The 19266-nt window shown below is 37.7% G+C and overlaps 1 protein-coding gene across 7 annotated transcripts in view; it reads right to left on the bottom strand.

Moving 5' to 3' along the window:
* The window catches only part of JAKMIP2 (janus kinase and microtubule interacting protein 2), a 157302-nt gene that overhangs the window by 89053 nt on the left and 48983 nt on the right, over positions 1-19266 (bottom strand). Inside the window, exon 1 of one of the 7 annotated variants that reach the window (XM_078067325.1) lies at positions 5076-5196. The exons of the other annotated variants lie outside the window; for them this stretch is intronic. The gene's annotated coding sequence lies outside the window, so the exon portion shown is untranslated. Of the gene's footprint in view, positions 1-5075; positions 5197-19266 lie in introns of those variants that run through there. 7 annotated transcript variants of the gene reach the window in all.

Genomic DNA, 19266 nt, shown 5'->3' with positions numbered 1-19266 from the left:
GTGTGTGTGTGTGTGTGTGCGTGTTTTATTATTATATGCTGTAGGTAAAGGAAACTGAGAGAAAATAGAGCTGGAAAGGTAATTTAGGCCAGCTAAAAGACTTATTCAGTAGGCCAAATGGATTGCTGATGGTTTGAATAGGTGTGTGACATGAACAAAGTTGTGCATTAGTAAGTCAAAATGGGTTACAGTAAGAAAATTACTGCAATTGTTAAACAAGATAGAATTAGGCTTTAACCTTGGTGGGTATAGAGAAGATAGATGTAGAAAGATTTCCAGGGTAAGAGAAGGTAATTGACAAACAGATCCTGAAAGTTATCTACATTGGTAAGAAAATTAGAGAAGGAGTGTTTTATACGAGTAAGACCATGAAGAAAGAAGGTAGGAAGACAGGCAAGTGAGGTGGGAATAGGGCTGAGTGGCTTGGGAAATCGAGATGAATTAAAAAGAATTTCTTTTCCAGCAATATACTGATCTAGTTTTCTTGAACATTTTGCCCACTTACACACCTAAATTTACAGTTAACAACAATAGCAACAACCAATAATGGACCAAAAATAGGATTCCAGGAATGTAAACAAACACCACAGATGATTCAATCCTAGGGGTATCATCAAAATGTGATGATTCTTGGACACTAGGGACAGGAAATAAACCCTAGTGTCTATCAAGAATATGGCCTTTTATTTTAGGAAGGAGCCTGCACATAATTGGGTTACCAAAAAGAACTAAGTATCAGCCAACTCTACCAGAAGAATACCAAGGCAAATTGCCACAAGTCATCCATCCTTTATGATGGTGTGTGACCTGAAAATATACTACCTATGTTAGTTGAAAACATGTTGGATGAAAAACCAGTGATCTAAGTGAACAGACAGAAGCAAACTGAAAACTTATTTGGAGAAGCATACCATCAAAATAGATCTCAAAAAATTCTCCCAGATAAAGTTCCAAGGTAGAAAATTTTACTGGGAAAGAGGAGCAGACAATAAAATCAGAGTTACAAAGGTCCAAATATTGAAATCATCAGGCACAGAATATAAGTTATATATGCTAAAAATACTAAAAAATAAAGTAAGATTTTAAATACAAGCACTAATTATAAAATATACAATTTTTATAAAAATGATGAAAATAATCACACAAATAGAATTTCTAAAATAACCAAAATTGAATCTATATAAGTGTAACAATAATTGAACATTTAGGAAGGAAAAAAATAAGTATAGTTGAAAATTAAATGGATGGTGACTATCACGTTAGATACAGATGGGAGTTTCACAAGGCATAAAAAAAGCCAATCTTAGAATTTCAAAACAAAAGAACTTCAGAGATAAAGAGTATGTTTTGACTTGCTTCAAGTCCCAGAGCTAGTTAATGGTAGATCTAGTGATAACATCCAGATCTCTCATACTTTCTGCTCTCAAGAAGAGATGGTGTTGTGCTCTCCCTTTGTCTCCTTGCCTTCCCCTACTGGGGCCTCTAGTGCTAAAGAGAATGAGAGGAGGGATCTCCAACATTGGAGGTGGGGCAACGTAAGAAGAGAGCGAACAGGGGAGTCGGGGGGGATGATGCACTCTCCTGTAGGACTAAATTATCTACTAAATTTCAATCAGCTTCTCCATGGAAAATCAATGGATCCTCTTTGATAATCAATCAGCACGACCATTACTCAACAGTGAAGTCTGACAGGTTTTGCTTCCTTAACTTGTACAGATCTTCAGCTGTCAGTAATTTTTGTAGTTGATAAGGCTGATTATTCTGACTTTGAAGAAAGGATCTGAGGTGGAGTTAGGAAGCTTCTCAGAAGCAGAAATGCTGCAGCGTGGCTGTGTGTAAGGGCAGCCTGAGGCCCAATGGAGCTGTGTTTGTTCACTTTTCTGATGGATGCAGCATTTACTGGATGAAGCCAGAGAGAGAAAAATAGCACTCACAGCATAGCAGAGTGTGAATAACAAGGTACAGGCAAACATCTGCACACAAATCAGCCGGGATAATTTTATCTCATCATCTGCTATAGCCAGGATGCGTGAGAGAAATCTCTTTTTGGAATCTGCTCATTGGTGCTTCAAGACAGACTATTCCTTGCTCTTAAGGATAATTATCCTCTGATTACTCGATTCCTTGGAATGCCTTTTGAATCAGACAAGCCCATCGTGAATGTGTGGAAAAACTTGTCTTGCTCAAGCTGGGTTTGAACCCCAGAGTTCTAATACAGTCACTTATCTTTTCTGCACCTTAAGCAGTAGATTATCGGAGCCAGAAGGGAATTCGAAGAGCATTTAACTCAGAGACAGTAAATGGTCACTTGTTAAGTAAAAGATATGTTTGAGATACTATGCGACTCTTGGCAAAACTCTCTCCACTTTGGGCTTCAACTTTCAGACCAGCAAAGTGAGAGTTGGGCTAAGTGAAATCTAAGGTCAATTTCAGGGCAGAAATGCTCTGACCATCTATTTTCAGGATAAAGTGGCTGGAAGGTTGGTCATTTAGTTTAACACAAAGCATTGAAAGAGAGCAGTTCAATCTTCTGCATAACTAAGGACTTGCAATTTAAAGCTATAATTCTGTTTTTTATGTATCAGAAAAAAAAATTTTTTTAAGTGCCGTTTTGGCATGGATGTGGGGAAATTCTCCTATACTGTAGTGGAAGAGTAAACTAGCACAATCTTCCTGTACAGCTATGTGGCAACATATTTGACAATTGAAAATGCATGCACCCTTGACTTACACATTCTACTTCTAGGAATTTCTACTATAGGTAGAGTTGCACATGTGTGAAAGACTTTTGTGTAAGGCTAGTCACTATAGCATTGTTTGTAGTAGCAAGAGACTGGGAACAATTTAAATATCCGTATCTACAATGGAATACCTGTGCAGTGGAATATCATGCAGCTGTGATAAAGAGTAGAACGGAGAGAAAAGTCTTAAAATGTGTTAATAAGAAAACACTTTTGCAGAAATGAATCACCTTAGCTACCTGATTAAAGAAAGGCTTAAAAGGGATGCCTGCTCTTTTCGTCTTCCCCAAGTCTTGAGTATCAGGAATGGGTTCAAGGCCAGTAAGTACATTCTAACAAAGAACTGACCAGTAACTCTTTGCAGTCAGCACTTGTAAGGATGGGGATGGGGACTCTGGCTGAGGTATTCTATTCATGATCTCTTCCTCTGTCTTGTCCCTCTTCCCAATGATGCCTATGTGTTAACATCTTCTGTCATAAATACTCACAATTCTCTTTCTTAACACCTTTAATGGCCACCTGATATAATGGACATCTCTTTAAAAAAAAAGAATAACAGTTATAGTATTGAATACCCACAATGTGCCATGCAGTATGACTAGAAATTTATGTAAATTCGGCCATTTATCCTAAAAACTACGATCTACCTAAATATTACCTCCATCTGTCAGATGGGAAAACACAGATGCTGAGAAGCTTAATAATCTACTCAGAGAATGACAGTCAGTGAAGGGTTCTTTCTGCTGTCAAAGCTTATGTGTGTTTATCTTTGTGTTGTCCTCCTAGGACATGTGACCATTTTTTCTTTGAGGACATGTGAACATTTTTTTATACAGGAAGTTGAACAGTTTCAACAGACATTGTGACTTAATACATAGTTATTAATCCTACGCGCCAGGCATTGTGCTGAGTGCCTGGCAAGTGCAGCCAAGCTGTAAAGTCCCAGAAAGGACAGAAATGAACACGTGCTCCTAGGGATGCTGGATGCCCATGATGGATGTACAGCCAATATTGATAAATACACTGCTTCCCAAATGTCAGACATTTTCATACGACCCTCACAATTTTCACTATAGTTACATGCTACCTATAATATTATTTAATTAATTTTTCTTTAAATCAACTCATTTTTTCCTTAAAGTCCATCTATTTTAGCCTTCATCTAAGCAGGCATACCTGTAAACCCGAAGTTCTGGTGTGTTAGTAATATTTTTCTACTAAATGCTATAATAAATATATAATTATAGGGAGAAAAAATCCATCCATGTCCCATTTAACATCACACTTTAGGAAATACTGGATTACTGCCAAATTGTGGTAGAGTGATAGGGTCCCCTTTCACGATCCATGACATTCTCTCATTCAACTTTTAACAATGCTATTCCTCACAGAAATGCAATGTGTAGCCACCAGTTTTGCTAACATTGGTACATCCTCCCTGGTGACATATCCCACTCCAAATTTGACAGACATATACATTTTCTGTCATGCATTCTCCTTCCAAATGTTTGACTAAGACTGTTGATGTGATATGTAACAGCGGGTTTGTGACACTGAATTCGGTGAGTCAATGTTTGCTACATAAATCAGGTTCAAAATAGCAAGAGTCTTCCTAGCAAAAAGGAATTGAAACAAGAGGTGGGAAAGAAGCCATGATCTGAATTGATGTTTCCATAGAACTTGGGCTGTTTTGATGTAGGCGAAACATTGACTAGTCTGAGAAAAATCAGTTACAAAAAAGCTTAAGCTGGGGATGATTTTTTTTAAAGATTTTATTTATTTATTTGACAGAGAGAGAGAGAGGGAGAGTGCACAAGCAGAGGGAGAGGGGGAGTGGCAGACAGAGGGAGAGGGAGAAGCAGGCTCTCTGTTGAGTAGGGAGCCTGATGCAGGGCTCGATCCAAGGACCCCGGGATCATGACCTAAGCCAAAGGCTGACGCTTAACCGACTGAGCCACCCAGGTGCCCCAGCTGAGGATGATTTCTGAGTACTTTCTTCTAAGAGTACAAGTCAGAAAGAAGGGGGATTTAAATTTATATTATATACTACCAACAAATACTTACTTTCTAAAAGATTTTCTTAAGAGATATTCTTGGAAGTGTTAAATTATTGAGTATGAAAATATTCTACACATTTAGATACATATGATGAAATTCTAACGAACTAAGGTTCAAGTGACAATGGAAGCATAGTATCAATTTCAAAAAAAAAAAAGACAAATGAAAATCAAAATAAAATTTAAAAAAGGAAAGTGGGCCAAAGAAAGATCCACACTTCTCTCAGCAATGGGTTTCAGACATTGACTCTCAAACTTTGAAGAGATTTAGTGTCACCTGAGGAGTCAGTTAAAACTATCGAAGTTAGGCTCCGTCTCTACACATTCTGAATCAGCTCTGAGGTGAGGACTTGGAATCTCCATTTTTAGCAAGCTCCCAGGTGATTCTGACGTTCTGCACACTTCAAGACTTAACTGGCAGCTGGTCAGGTGGGAGGAGGAGCAAGTTGGAATTATGATTACCAACACATAGTTTAATTATGATTAATCATCAATCTACAGACTAAACATCCTTTAAACTTGTTCTTTTTCATCCACAATTTTAACTTCTGTTGCTTCCATTCTAATATGACCCCCATACACTTCAATATTCTGGAAACTGAGACACTGCTTACAATCGAAGTATTTTCTTTTCCTGAAAAGATGTTAGTAAATCAGTGTTACAAAATACAGTGAACTGTATCTTAATCAAAGAAATACAACATTTGTGAGTGACCTCCAAGGTCCATGGCATGAGGCCATGGTGTAATAGTGTGGATTCCTAGGTTTGAACTGTGGGCACTCTGAAACCAGCGTGTAGCCTGGGTTACTGCTGGTGAGTGAGCATAGGCAACTGCCCACATCCCAAAGCAGCCTTACTCTTTAGAAATGCAGTGATTTTCCTAAAGTATATGTGCTGCTGAAGCCAGCCGTGACTTTCCTTAAAGTGAAGCAACCATCACCACCTCACCAACAGCACATTTTGTTTCTTGGTGAAAATCATGACCCAGATTTAGCCAGTGGTTGGCTCTCGTGTGGGTATGGAAAGACCTAAGAGTGATCTTTGTATCTAAAAAGAGGTCTTTTGAAAAAAATCAAGAAGTTGAGCTGTGGCAGCAAGTAAGGTGTTTTAAATGAATCATACACGTAGTTTAGATTTGTGGAGCTGTCTTACGTTTAAATGATATTTTATAACCGTGTTAGGAAAACTTCATTACATTAGGGGAATTGCGAAGATCTCAGACATCTGCTGAGAATGTTAAGGGTCTACATTATGCAACTATTATATAAACTTGCATGTATTTGTGTATGAAGAGATACACACACAAGTAAAAGAAGTCAGAGAAACACAAATACTGTATGATCTCACTTACATGTGGAATATAAAAAAACCAAACTCATAGAAACAGATCAGATTTGTGGTTGGCAGAGGTGCGGATTTAGAGGATAAGGGAAATGGGCGAAGGTGGTCAAAAGGTACAAATTTCCAGGTATAAGATAATTTTTAGGGCTGTAAATGACTACAGTTAACAATACTGTATTGCATATTTGATAGTTGCTAAGAGAGTAGATCTTAAAAGTTTTCATCAAAATAAAAAAAATTGGGCGCCTGGGTGGCTCAGTTGGTTAAGCGACTGCCTTCGGCTCAGGTCATGATCCTGGAGTCCCGGGATCGAGTCCCGCATCAGGCTCCCTGCTCAGCGGGGAGTCTGCTTCTCCCTCTGACCCTCCCCCCTCTCATGCTCTCTGTCTCCCATTCTCTCTCTCAAATAAATAAATAAATAAATCTTTAAAAAAAAAAAAATAAATAAATAAAAAAATAAAAAAAATTGTCACTATGTATGGTGACAAATGTTAACTAAACTTATTGTGGTAATCATTTTGCTATATATATATATATATATCAAATCATTATGTTGTACATGTAAAACTAATACAATGTCATATGTCAATTATATTTCAATAAAACTGGAAAAAATTTAATTATATAGAAAAAAAGGAAATATACATGCACACATTCCCTTAAAATGTTTATGTAAACATCTATAATTATTTATGTATGCACCCATGCCTAAAATTACATATTTGTAATTATTTCTATGCATTTGCACATGGATCTATAAGCATCTTTATTTAAATAAGTACATATATACTAATGTACCCAGTATGCCCTTTAAATTATGTAAAAAATGCAATTAAATAGTTTCTGTGGTCTATCCTACTAACAGCAAGTCACATATTAATTATTCTGAAATCAATATGAAGTAAATGAGAGGGGAAAAAATTAATCTTTCTTTTCTTGCTTTGCTTGTATTTTTTTAAAAGATTTATTTATTTTGAGAGAGAGTGAGAGCATGAGTGGAGGGAGGGGAAAAGGGAGAAGCAGACTCCCCACTGAGCAGGGAGCCCCATGCATGGCTCCATCCCACGACCCTAACATCATGACCTGGGCCAAAATCAAGAGTTAAATGCTTAACCAACTGAGCCACCCAGGTGCCCCCCTAAAAATTTTTCAAAAAATATTGCCACTGCTTTATAATATTACAGAGATACATACATTCTGCGGTGACACACAATTTTATCATCTCTTCCATCAAATATATTAGCTATCAAAAAAGAAAAGTCAAATAAAATATCTGAAACCAACAGGTATGCATTGCATGTACAGCAAAGTGTCAAGAAGTGAAAAACACAACATACAATTTTTTGCAACGGGCTTATTTCACTTAGAAGTCAAAAATCGTAGAATCTAGTCTGAGCTTCGCCACCTACTAGCCGGGTGACCTTCAGAAACAAGTCATTTACCTTTTGAGACCCCATTTCCTGGTCTGTAAAATAAAGATTATAATACTTGCTTTATCTCCTTTCAGAGTTGTTGTGAGGTCCACTATGATAATATATGTGAAAGCAGTTTATATAGTGCTGTACAAATGATGGTTGTAGTTCTATCCTTCAATACCAATGTTTTAATGGTATTCAACTCTATATTATTATGGCACAATGAATTCAAAACGCACCAAGGTTTTGCTGAAGAGAAATGTAAAATAAAATGATAGATGTGATGGGGTACAGCTCTGAAAACTTAATTACATTATGCAAATGCAAGGTACTACTATTCTTTTATATCTTGATGCAGATTTCTGAATCAGTTATAGGGACACATTCCAAGGAGTGAAATGTCTAGGTAACAAATGACTGTTTCTGAACAGAGAGGAATAAAAACATTTACATTATTTTGTAAAGCCAAAATCTCAGGCTCTTACATTTTTCTGAAAATTACTCACTTTGTTGAAAAGGTAACACGTTAAATGACAGCATTTTACAACGATAGAGACATGAACGGATCCACCTTAAAAAAAAAAAAAACTGTCCTTATTTTCATGTTCATAGGGATTTTGAGAACATGGGCTTGAAGGAAAAGACAATAGGACCATGACTGCCAAGAAATAGATGCTTGTGCCTAATAGCAGGGGAAACATGCCATCAAACTCAGAGCCTGTGGTTTTCTAGAATCATGATGAGGTGGTTGCTGGTCCACAGGAGTGATGACAAAATGGTATATTCTATTCATTTATTCCTTTATTAGTTTATTCAACAGGTATTTCTTTTGCATTGGGTACTATGCTTGGAGGTGGAGACTCAGTAGTGAGTAAAAGGGATGGTTTCTTTCCTTCCCGGACTTTTCAATCAGGCAGCGGAAACGAATGTTAAGGAACATGGAAACAGGGTGACATACTGGTGACAATGCAGACAGCTTAGAGACAGATGCTGTAGGAATTGGGGACAACCTGATTTTATTAAGCCCAGTTTCCTCTTGGATAAAAGTGGAATAGTACTATCACTGACCTCGCAAGTATTTTAGAAAATTAAATGAAACAATGAATGTAAATTATAGTGTGTAACACACAGTAAATTCTTATGAGATGGTAGACTTTAAGGTGTTGATAAAGAGATCTTTACCAGCTATACAACTTAAAACTAGTTGTGCAGACTTTACGCCATTTAGAACATTCTACAAGGAACCTTGATTTTTCCATAATTTAGATTTCAAAAATGTATGCCATGTTTTCACTTTGAACTTTGTCTTCTGATTCAAATCCTCTCTGTTCTGATCTTTGGCTTTGTCTCAGTTCTTCAACTGCACACCTACTATCAGCCCCATGTCTGAAACTCTCCTCCTGTTCTGGGCTGACCTTTTTGGCTACACTCCACACTCATCTGCAGAAGTCATGCTTTGCAGCTACTCCAGGAAATAACTAGAAGGCCCATAGGACCAAGATTCCCACTGGGTTTCCCCCAGCCCAGGGAAGGGATTTGGTCAAGTTTATTTGTGATAAAGCAATTTATGTTCCCTAGGTCTCAGTTTCTGCATCTGTTAAATGACAAGATTTGATTAAATAGTGCCTTTTTATCCATCATTTTATAAAGTCCTGTTTCTCTTTCATTTTAATTTTGGTATGAAAAAGATCATGTTTTGCATATAGTCCCTTGTGAAATCATATGACTGTTGAAGCAATAGGAACATGCAGGATGGGAAACAAATTTTAAAGTCTTTCCACTAATAATACCTACACAAGGCTTCACGCACATTTCTTTGTGTGGCTTTCTCGCATCAAAAAACTGCTTTGCCAATATCAGTTAGTGGAGGGGGGAGGAGACATTTTAAAACTAGGAATTGGATGTTTCACTCGGTTGCTCCCTCATCCATCTTAATCTAGACACCATAACCACACAGCACCTAGCACCCACCCCTCCCACTTGATGGAAATAATGGCCATGTCTATGAATGTTTAAAAGCAAAAACGGAAGGGCACACATTTCAGCTTCAAATGTAGACACTTTCCATTTTCTTTCTCAAGTAAAAAGTTAAGCAGTAACTCTTTTGAGAATTCTGAATGTTGAAATAAATACTCTTTGTTATGCTGAGATCACAAACCCAAGTAGTGCTAGGTAGACAGGGCTTCTCTGAGTAATATGGTTAACAATTCAGAAATATGTGTAAAAGGAGGGCAGGAAAGTGAGAGTATAGGGAACTATCAAAACTGGTCATCTCCAAAAATAAACCACACCATCCCGAATATTGATAATATGTTGTATAAATTTGTGACATTTTATATTTAAAATATTTCTAGCCAAGAGTGATATAATGCAGCTGGTTCAGCTCTGTTTTCATTTTAAGGATGGTAGAATTAGCATATCTTTATTATACTAATACCAAATTGCTTAACATTTGTTTAACTTTTTTGATAGTTCACAAACTAAGCCTTTTTGCAAGTGTGAACCTTCATTAACATCAAGGTTCCATTTTTTAGGAGGTATTTTTTTTCACCATTTTAAAGATTTATTTATTTGAGAGGGAGAGAGAGCACACAAGTGGGGGAGGGGCAGAGGGAGAGGGAGAGAGAGAATCTCAAGCAGACTCCCCGCAGGGCGGAGCCCAAAGAGTGGGGGTGGGGGGCTCGATCTCAGGACCTTGAGATCATGACCTAAGCTGAAATCAAGAGTTGGACGCTTAACCGATTAAGGCACCAAGGAACCCCATTTTTTAGGAGGTATTTTTAACAAACAGCAATAATGTTAGGAAAAACAGTATTTATATTTATATTGAACATTCAGTAAGTACCAGATACTATTCTCCGGGCTCTGCATGCATCAATTTGCTTAAAACAGTCTGAAGAAGTAGGTAATCCCATTTTAGTTATAAAGAAATTAATAGTAGGAAAAACAGTAAATGTTTAAGTACACTGAGGATTCTCATTAATTAATGGGAGACCAGATAATTCTGACTAACCCTCAATCAATAAAGACAACTTAAAAGTCTGGGAAAAAAATCCGACTTTTAAAAAGCACTAAAGAACAAACAAGATTTGTAAAGAATTCCTAGGCTGAGATTTGGGGAGAAATAGGAACCCAGAGTCAAGAACACAGAGCAGTCAGGGGCTTTTGGTTTGATGGTATTTGCTAATCCAGAAGCAATGGCCAAGAGGCTGAAATGAGTTTTTGATAGACTAATGAGACTAGAGAGGAAAAAGCTGGGATCCAGGTAAACTGTCCTTGCTTTGGGCTGTGACCTCAGATGCTGCATACTTAAAGAAAAGATGAAGTAAAAGTAAAAGAATATTCATAAAGACTCCAGCCTGGCTGTGAGTCATCTACACGACCCAGAAAATCTCAAACTCCAAACTTAGATTAAGGTAATCCCAGATTGCTATTACTCACAGAAGACTGGGAAAAGCAAAAGAAAATTGCCATGGACCGCTCAAATGATTTCTACTAACGATTATTGAAATACCATGCTCAGCACACATTCAAAGGTGACATGAGGAGACAAGATAGCATTTGTGAGAAACCAGCAGAATCAAGAGACAACAGAAACATAAAGTCTTTAAGTATTGTAATCACCAGAAAGGTCCCATAAAACAGCTATGGTTACCTTAATTCAAGGAGATAAAAATTTAGCTTGAAAGTTTTGAAAGGCAACCTTAAAATATAAAGAGTGACATAGAAGAGAAATTATAGAACTGAGAAGGAATAGCAACCAAAATTAAGAAATCAATAGATGAGCTCACTGGCAGTCTAGGTGCAATAGAAGAATCAGTGAATGAAAGACAGGTCAACCATGGAGAGATCAAGAGATGGAAAATGAGGCAAGATGCAGGAGAAGACATCAAGGATTCTGCATTAAAGTCTGGTCTATATTCAGTGGAGCCACAGAAGGATCCAAGAGACAGAATGGGGCAGAGGCAGTGTTTAAAGAGATAATTGCTAAATTTTTCCCGGAATTGACAAAGCATACCAATCCATAGACTCAAGAAGTCCAGTAAGTACCAGCAAGAATCAAAGATAAAGAGAAAAATCTTAAGAGCTGTCAGCAGAATAGATGGGCAGCCTACAGAAGAACAGCAGTTATACTGATGGCAGACTTCTCAACAGAGACATGAGGAGCAGAAGACAGTGGAATGATACTTTCAGTCTGTCAAAAGAAAGTAACTGTCAAATAAGAATCCTGTATCTACTGAAAATATCCTTTAAGAATGAAGGTAAAATAAAGACATTTCAGATGGATATTAAAGACAATTCTGAAGAGTATTTTTCAAGCAGAAGGAAAATGATACAAGGGAGAAATAAGAACAGGAAAGTGATAAAAATCTGGGCAAATCTAAATGAACACAGACTACTTTAAAATTTGAATATTTCTTGGGAATATTTATGTAGTCTGTGTGAGCCATCATTACACATTACAGGAAAAAACAACACATGGCTTAAAAAGTCCCTATTCTGTTGTATCTATTAGCTGTCACTACATAGTTTGTCTTTTCATAGTAGTCTAGGGATAATAATCCCCAACACAGTAACTCTTTAAAAAAAAAAATACAATGAATGGACCAAAATTTTTTCATATAATTATTCACAAAAATAATAGCACATAGGTCTAGAATTCCAAAGGGGTAAATATGGTTTTAAGGAGTAGGAGGAAGATAGATGGATTAAAGTCAGGTTTTGATAACCCAAGACTATGTTACAATGACTAGGTTAGCACTAAAAGAATAGTTTGTAACTGCTAAATTAACAGAGAGAAGAAATTAAATGATTTTAAAAATTTCGTATTGGGGTGCCTGGGTAGCTCAGTCAGTTGAATCCAACTCTTGAGTTTGGGTGAGGTCATGATCTCAGGGTCCTGGGATGGAGCCCCACGTCAGGGTCCCCCTGACTCGGTGGGGAGTCTGCTGGTCTACCTCTCATCCTGCCCCTCCCCCCTCTCCCCACTCGTGCTCTTTCTCTCTCTAAAATAAATAAATAAATCTATTTTTAAAATTTTTTAAAGATTTTATTTATTTATTTGAGAGAATGTGAGAGAGCATGAGTGGGGGGGTGGGGAGAAGCAGACTCCCTGCTGAGCAGGGAGCCCGATGTGGGACTTGATCCCAGGACCTAAGATCATGACCTGAGCTGTAGGCAGATGCTTAACCTACTGAGCCACCCAGGTGCCCAATAAATAAATCTTTAAAAATAATAATAATAAAAATTCCCATTAATCCAAAAGAAATTAAGGAAGGAGAAGAAAATAAACTAATACAGAACTCTTGGGGCAAACAGAAAATATATAATGAAGTAGTAGATATAAATTCAAATATCAGTAATTACATTATATTTCATCAAATTACATTAACTTAAATTAAATACATCAGTTAAAAGATAAAATTGGCACACTGGGAAAAAACAAGCAAAAAATCCAAAATTACATGTTCTTTAAAGAGCTCTATCTATAGTACAAAGACATAAAATAGTTAAAAATATATAAATGCATATTTATGTTATATATTGTATAAACATAAAAACATAACTGAAAAAAGTGTTGGCTGCACTAATAACAAAAATAAATTTTACAGGAATAAATAGATTAAATTCATAATGATAAAATTCAATTTCCCCAGAAAGATATAAAAATTCTAAACGTGTATGTATCTACTAACATAGCCTCAAAGAACACAAAGCAAGTTGACCAAATTATAAATTAAAGTGGAAAAATCCATAATCATAGTGGGAGTTTTTTGTTTTTTTAAACTCTCCTCTCTGAGTAAAAGATGGCCATTTCAAGGGGTGCCTGACTGGCTCAGTCGGTGGAGATTGCAACTCTTGATCTCGGGGCCATGAGTTCAAGCCCCATGCTGGGTATAGAAATTACTTAAAAAAATAAAATCCTTTAAAAAAAAAAAAAGATGGCCCCTTCAAGCCATCTAATGACATTATTGTTTTTCAATCCTATTTCTTCCATACTTGGGTGTAGGAGAGAATGGGTGTTACCTTCCTTATTTTTCCCAAGGCTAGGACCTCTTAGGAAGGTTTAACCTTAGAAACAAGCGTTTAAGATCACCATGAGAGACTATGGACTCTGAGAAACAAACTGAGGGTTCTAGAGGGGAGGGGGGTGGGGGGATGGGTTAGCCTGGTGATGGGTATTAAAGAGGGCACGTTCTGCATGGAGCACTGGGTATTATACACAAACAATGAATCATGGAACACTACATCAAAAACTAATGATGTAATGTATGGTGATTAACATAACAATAAAATAAAAATAAAAATAAAAAGATCAATTATGGAACACTATACTACCTGTCAACAGGTATTAGTCCTCGTTATCCTGGGTATTCATAAATAGTTTACAATACAGAAAGTACTTGAAGGTACAACATTTTAAAACCAGTGAACTGAATGATTTCTAAAGGGTCCTCCACATCCGTAACATTTTAAAGATCAACTCATTGCTCTTTGCACTCTCTACCCAACTTTGCTGCAAATGACTAATCTAAGTATTTTGCTTCTGGTTGCAATTCTCACCCTTGCGGTTTTATAAATACCTGTGCACTTTTTCAGGGATGCTGTTATAAGTTGCTATCACAGATTTCAGGTCTGTGTCCTTGCTCTTTTTAGTTATTCCCTTCTTCCTTTCCCTACCCTTCCTTACTCTTCACTTCACTTCTCTCTCCCAGCTCTATCCCTTTAATTTTTTCTTTGTTTTTGATTATGCATTTTGCACATGGGAGGTTCCTTGTGTAAGGAGTGGCTGTTTCCTGAAAATTCCTCTTCATGATTTCCCCAAATTCCTAAATCTTTGAGAATTCGCACCAGCAGCCTCCAGAATATCATAAACTGAAATTTCTTATTTCTTTTTTTCCTATAGAATAAAGGGTATTTGACCTGAGACTTTTAAAGTACAAGACCAGCCCCAGAGAAGTACAGCCAACAAAAGGATAACGTGGGGCAATGTTACTCATGGAAGGATGGTGACAATATTTGGTTTACATCAGAAGTGTAACTGAAACCTCTTAAAAGCATAAAGTTGAACAAGAATCAAAATGACCTGCACTAATGCTTCAGCCAAGCTTGATTTTATTTATTTCTTATTGTTTTTTTAAAGATTATTTATTTATTTATTTGACAGAGAGAGAGACAGCGAGAGAGGGAACACAAGCAGGGGAGTGGGAGAGGGAGAAGCAGGCTCCCACCCCCCAGCAGGGAGCCCGATGCGGGTCTCCATCCCAGGACCCTGGGATCATGACCTGAGCTGAAGGCAGACGCTTAGCGACTGAGCCACACAGGCGCCCCCAAGCTCAATTTTAAACTAAGTATCCTTTCTCCTCTCTTCTGCAAACCTCCCCTCCCCCCTTCTTAGCCTTTTGTTCCAGGAACCCGTACCACCCCAAACACAGGACAGCCCAGGCTGACAGCACATACACAATTCCTGTCAAAACCGGCTGGATCCTGTACTTCCCTCCAAAGCCCTCCAGCCCCTTCCAGGGGGAGCGGGGAGACTTGCAGGTTTTGAAAGCCTGAGCCTGCTGCAGCTTCCTTGGCCCCACCAAGCAATAAAGCTATTGTTCCTCTTTATTCCCAAACTCTTCTTTGCATTACATATTTCAGCTCCGGGGCCCAGAGGTCAGTTTTTGACAGCAAAATGAAGAAACTAACTCATCTGATGTTAAAGATGTCAAGCGTGGTGTTCTGACAGATAAAAGAAAACTAATTTGCTGTTCTCCTGATACCGCAATACCTAATGTTCTCAAAGAATCGTCTGCTTTTAACAAATTAAAGGTAGAAGATCGCTACGGTTCCTCTCACTCCCATCCTCTTTCTGTCCGCCTGCAGCCCCTTTCACGTTGTACTGCAGGAGAGACGCTCGACTTTCATGATGCTTACAGTTACCCAGCAGGAGCAAAGCACTTCTGGGACAGGAAGAACAGTGTGTCAGTAATTACATTTTGCAGTTTGAAAAATGCAGCCACAAATTATTAGTATGGTATTGAATATAAAGGAAATAGTGGGAATTCCATTTTATTTAAGAGCGGAAATTTTGCAATTTAATCCATAACTTTTGCATTTCAGTAAGGTTGGACTTTCTAAGCTACTTGGCCTTTTAGGCCTTGTTACTCTCAATTTAATACTAAACCTAGAGAAAAGCACTATCATATGTCCCATGTAATCAGACACAACAAAACCCAGATATATGTGTATTTTGTAAACACGTTGATTTACATGGTATTTAGTATGCTAGCTAAACATTTTATAAACTAGCATAAGATACAGTGATTTAATACCCACTCTCTGGCTTACATAAATCTTTTAGAAAACAAAAGAGTTCTATTTCGGCACTATGCGAGACGATTTCATCTTTAGAGAATGAAATTAATTAAAGTCAACAAATTCACAAGCCTCCCACATATGTTAACTAAAATATGGAGACCGTGTAGAATAAAAAAAATAAGAAACGTTTGTGCGATTAAATTTATTATTATTCAAACGGGGTAGGGGAAGAGTTGAATACAACGACTTTGTACATTCTAGGTGGGACATTCTATTATAGTGCCCCGTTTGGGTTATTAACATTAATTGTGGGCAATGCCATGGGATGAGGTGTGGCCACTGTTTTCAAAAAAAGAACACTTCTCTTACTGCTGGGTGTTTGGTCACAGACAATTTTTTTTTTTTTAAAGATTTTATTTATTTATTTGAGAGAGAGAATGAGAGAGAGAGAGCACATGAGAGGGGGGAGAGTAGAGGGAGAAGCAGACTCCCTGCCGAGCAGGGAGCCCGATGCGGGACTCGATCCCGGGACTCCAGGATCATGACCTGAGCCGAAGGCAGTCGCCCAACCAACTGAGCCACCCAGGCGCCCGGGTCACAGACAATTTTTAAAAACAGGTAATCACTGATCCAAATATAGTAAAAAGTTAATATCCCTCCTTAATATTCACAAGATGATTCTCTCTTACTCTTCTATGCCTTTTGACAGTTATTTTTAGTAATTATAGCTCTGCCTATGTCTCATTCATTATGCAGTCTGTATAAGCCATCATTACATCATTACACATTACAGGAAAGAACAGCACCTGCCTTAAAAAGTACTCATTCTGTTGTATCTATTAGCTGTCACTACATGGTTGTCTCTTCATAGTAGCCTGGGGATAATAATCCCAAACACAGTAACTCTTTAAAAAAAATACAACGAATGGACCAAAACCTGAAAAAAGAGATACATAACGTATCTGGGAGATACTGTGGTAAAATGATCTTATAATTTCCCACTACCTGTGGGAAGGCCTTTTCACACCTCCAAAGGAGTTTTAATCAAATGCAATTCAATGTCTAGAAAATGCTATTTGTTATAAAGAAGAACAATTCACTTCACCAGATACCTAATTGAGGACTTATTTTGTGGCAGGCACACTGCAAGATAATAGGGTTACAAAAACAAATGAGAAGTTAATTAAATAAACTATTCCTTTATGCATAATTCTACCCTTTTTTTGAACCCTCACTATTACCAAGCACTGAAATATGTCCTGAGGATACATGACACCTGACCTTAACTCAGTTTTTTATTCTAGAGAACTTACAACACAAGGCAGTTTTCTTTTACCAGCTAATGTGGCACATGCTTATAAATGAAGGCTCAGGTAAACACGCCAAACATACATTTTCTAACACCATTATTTATGTCACCTTCCTCTTACTTGTTATCACACCTGCAGCTTCATGTAATGAGACAAAGTGTTCTACAGCAATATGTTTTTATTTCTTGCTCTTCAATAACAATAACAAAAAAAAAAAGAAAGAAAGAAAAACAAAAACATCAATGTATCATGCACTTATTGTGTGCCAAGCATTGGACTAAGTGCTTTATAGGCTTTGAATTTAAAAACTCTATCAGGTAAGAACTATTATCATTTTAATGTAATGAGAAGAAATTGAGGTTCAGAGTGATTTACTAAATCCCTTGAGCTAACCAGGATAGTAAGGGGCTCAGCCCAAACTCAAACTCAGGTCCATTATATGGGATGGTGATACAAGGGGAAGATCTTCCCATACTCACCCTTCTGTAATAAGTCTTCCCAAGTTGGGGCACTTTGAACTGATTTTTAAAAGAGTTGGATCAGTAGTTTTCTTTTCCTTTTTAATCACTGTCCAGATGGATGGATGGATAGATGACAGATAGATAGATAGATAGATAGATAATAGATAGATAGACAGATAGATAGATATTGCACTCCCACATAATAAGTCAGGATGTCCCTGAATTAAGAATTGGCCAACATCAATTTTAGGCACAGATGCAGGACCCTGTCCAACACATTTAACCCCTCCATGTTGGTTTTCCCATCTATAAAGTCTTAATTCCATCCTTGCCTAATTCACCTACTCACTTTCAAGAGAATAAAATGAAGCCACTTGAGCCAGCACTCTGGTAACTGGATGAAGATGCTCCAGCATCATCAATAAAAACTAGGTAGAGTGGGGAAAATGAAGGACAGAAAAATTGCCAAGCCTGATATCTCTAAAGTGTTATAATTTCAAAAGCCTAAGGCAAGGTTAGATGATGTCAAATAAAAAGTTTTGTTCTGTGAAATATTTATTCCCTGAAAACCTTTCCCAGCAGAGCAAATGCAAGATTTTGTCTTTAAAGAGGAAGCAATGGAGTATGGTGGTTAGGGAAGCAGACTTCAAGGTCAGCTGTGCCTGGCTTGAAATGGGCTTGGCCATTTCATTACCTGCAAGACTGCAGAAGTTGTATATGTTCTCTAAGCCTCACTATCCCATCTGTGAAACAGGAATAATAATAACCTGAAAATACAGTTGCAAAAACTAAATAAAAATAATGCTTGGTATTGTGTTTGGCACTGTGTCTGGCACATAGAAAATGCTCAATAAATGGTCTCGGCAGAACCATACACTGGATGATTTCCTACCCATACACTCATATTGTTTTTGTTTTTTTTTAACTGAGTGATTTCAGGCCATTTTAGGTTCATCAAGAATGCAAGTGGACAGAGGGGCTAAAAGAATTGTGGCAAGTTTGTTAGACTGGAATAAAGTCAGTGACCAGGGAATGAGGGTAATGTCCCAGGCCAGATGTACAGAGGCCACGTGACAGAGAAACAAGAATCATTTAGTTCCACTTTGAATGGACTAGGCGGGAGAGGTCAATGAGGACAACGAAGACCTAGTATGACAATAAAAGACCCTGCTTAGAATTTTTAGGAAAAGAAATCATTAAGCTGAAAGAGATCCTTGGGGGGTGTAAGGCAACCTAGGCTTCTGAGCAGAGCAATGGTAAGATTCCATTTTGCTCAGGACAGACCTGATTAAACCTGCTCTCCTAGGGTCACTAGTCCCAGTGCTCTCCAAGTGTCCAGGGCTGGACAATTACACATAGTCTCCTACTTCTGAAACCTGACAACAAAGGGGGCCTCGTTGGAGGGATTCTGGATGAGGTTTCCACGGGAGTGAAAGCAACAGCTCCTCCAGTCATGGGCTGAATGCTGCAAAGGTTCTGCACTGCCTCTTAAATTCATGGCTATGTTTACCAGGAAAAAGCCTCGGTTCAGAGTCCCACAGAACATAGCAATGCTCACCTCTTCCTTTTATCTAGATTAGTTTCCTCCAAGATAATCGCAACAATAGTTTGGAAAAATAGGTCACCTAGATTT

This window comes from Halichoerus grypus, chromosome 2, assembly GCF_964656455.1.
Source record: "Halichoerus grypus chromosome 2, mHalGry1.hap1.1, whole genome shotgun sequence".
NCBI classification, from domain to species: Eukaryota; Metazoa; Chordata; class Mammalia; order Carnivora; family Phocidae; genus Halichoerus; species Halichoerus grypus.
Note: the sequence above shows the minus strand (reverse complement) of the source record. Positions and strands in the feature narration are given on the sequence as shown.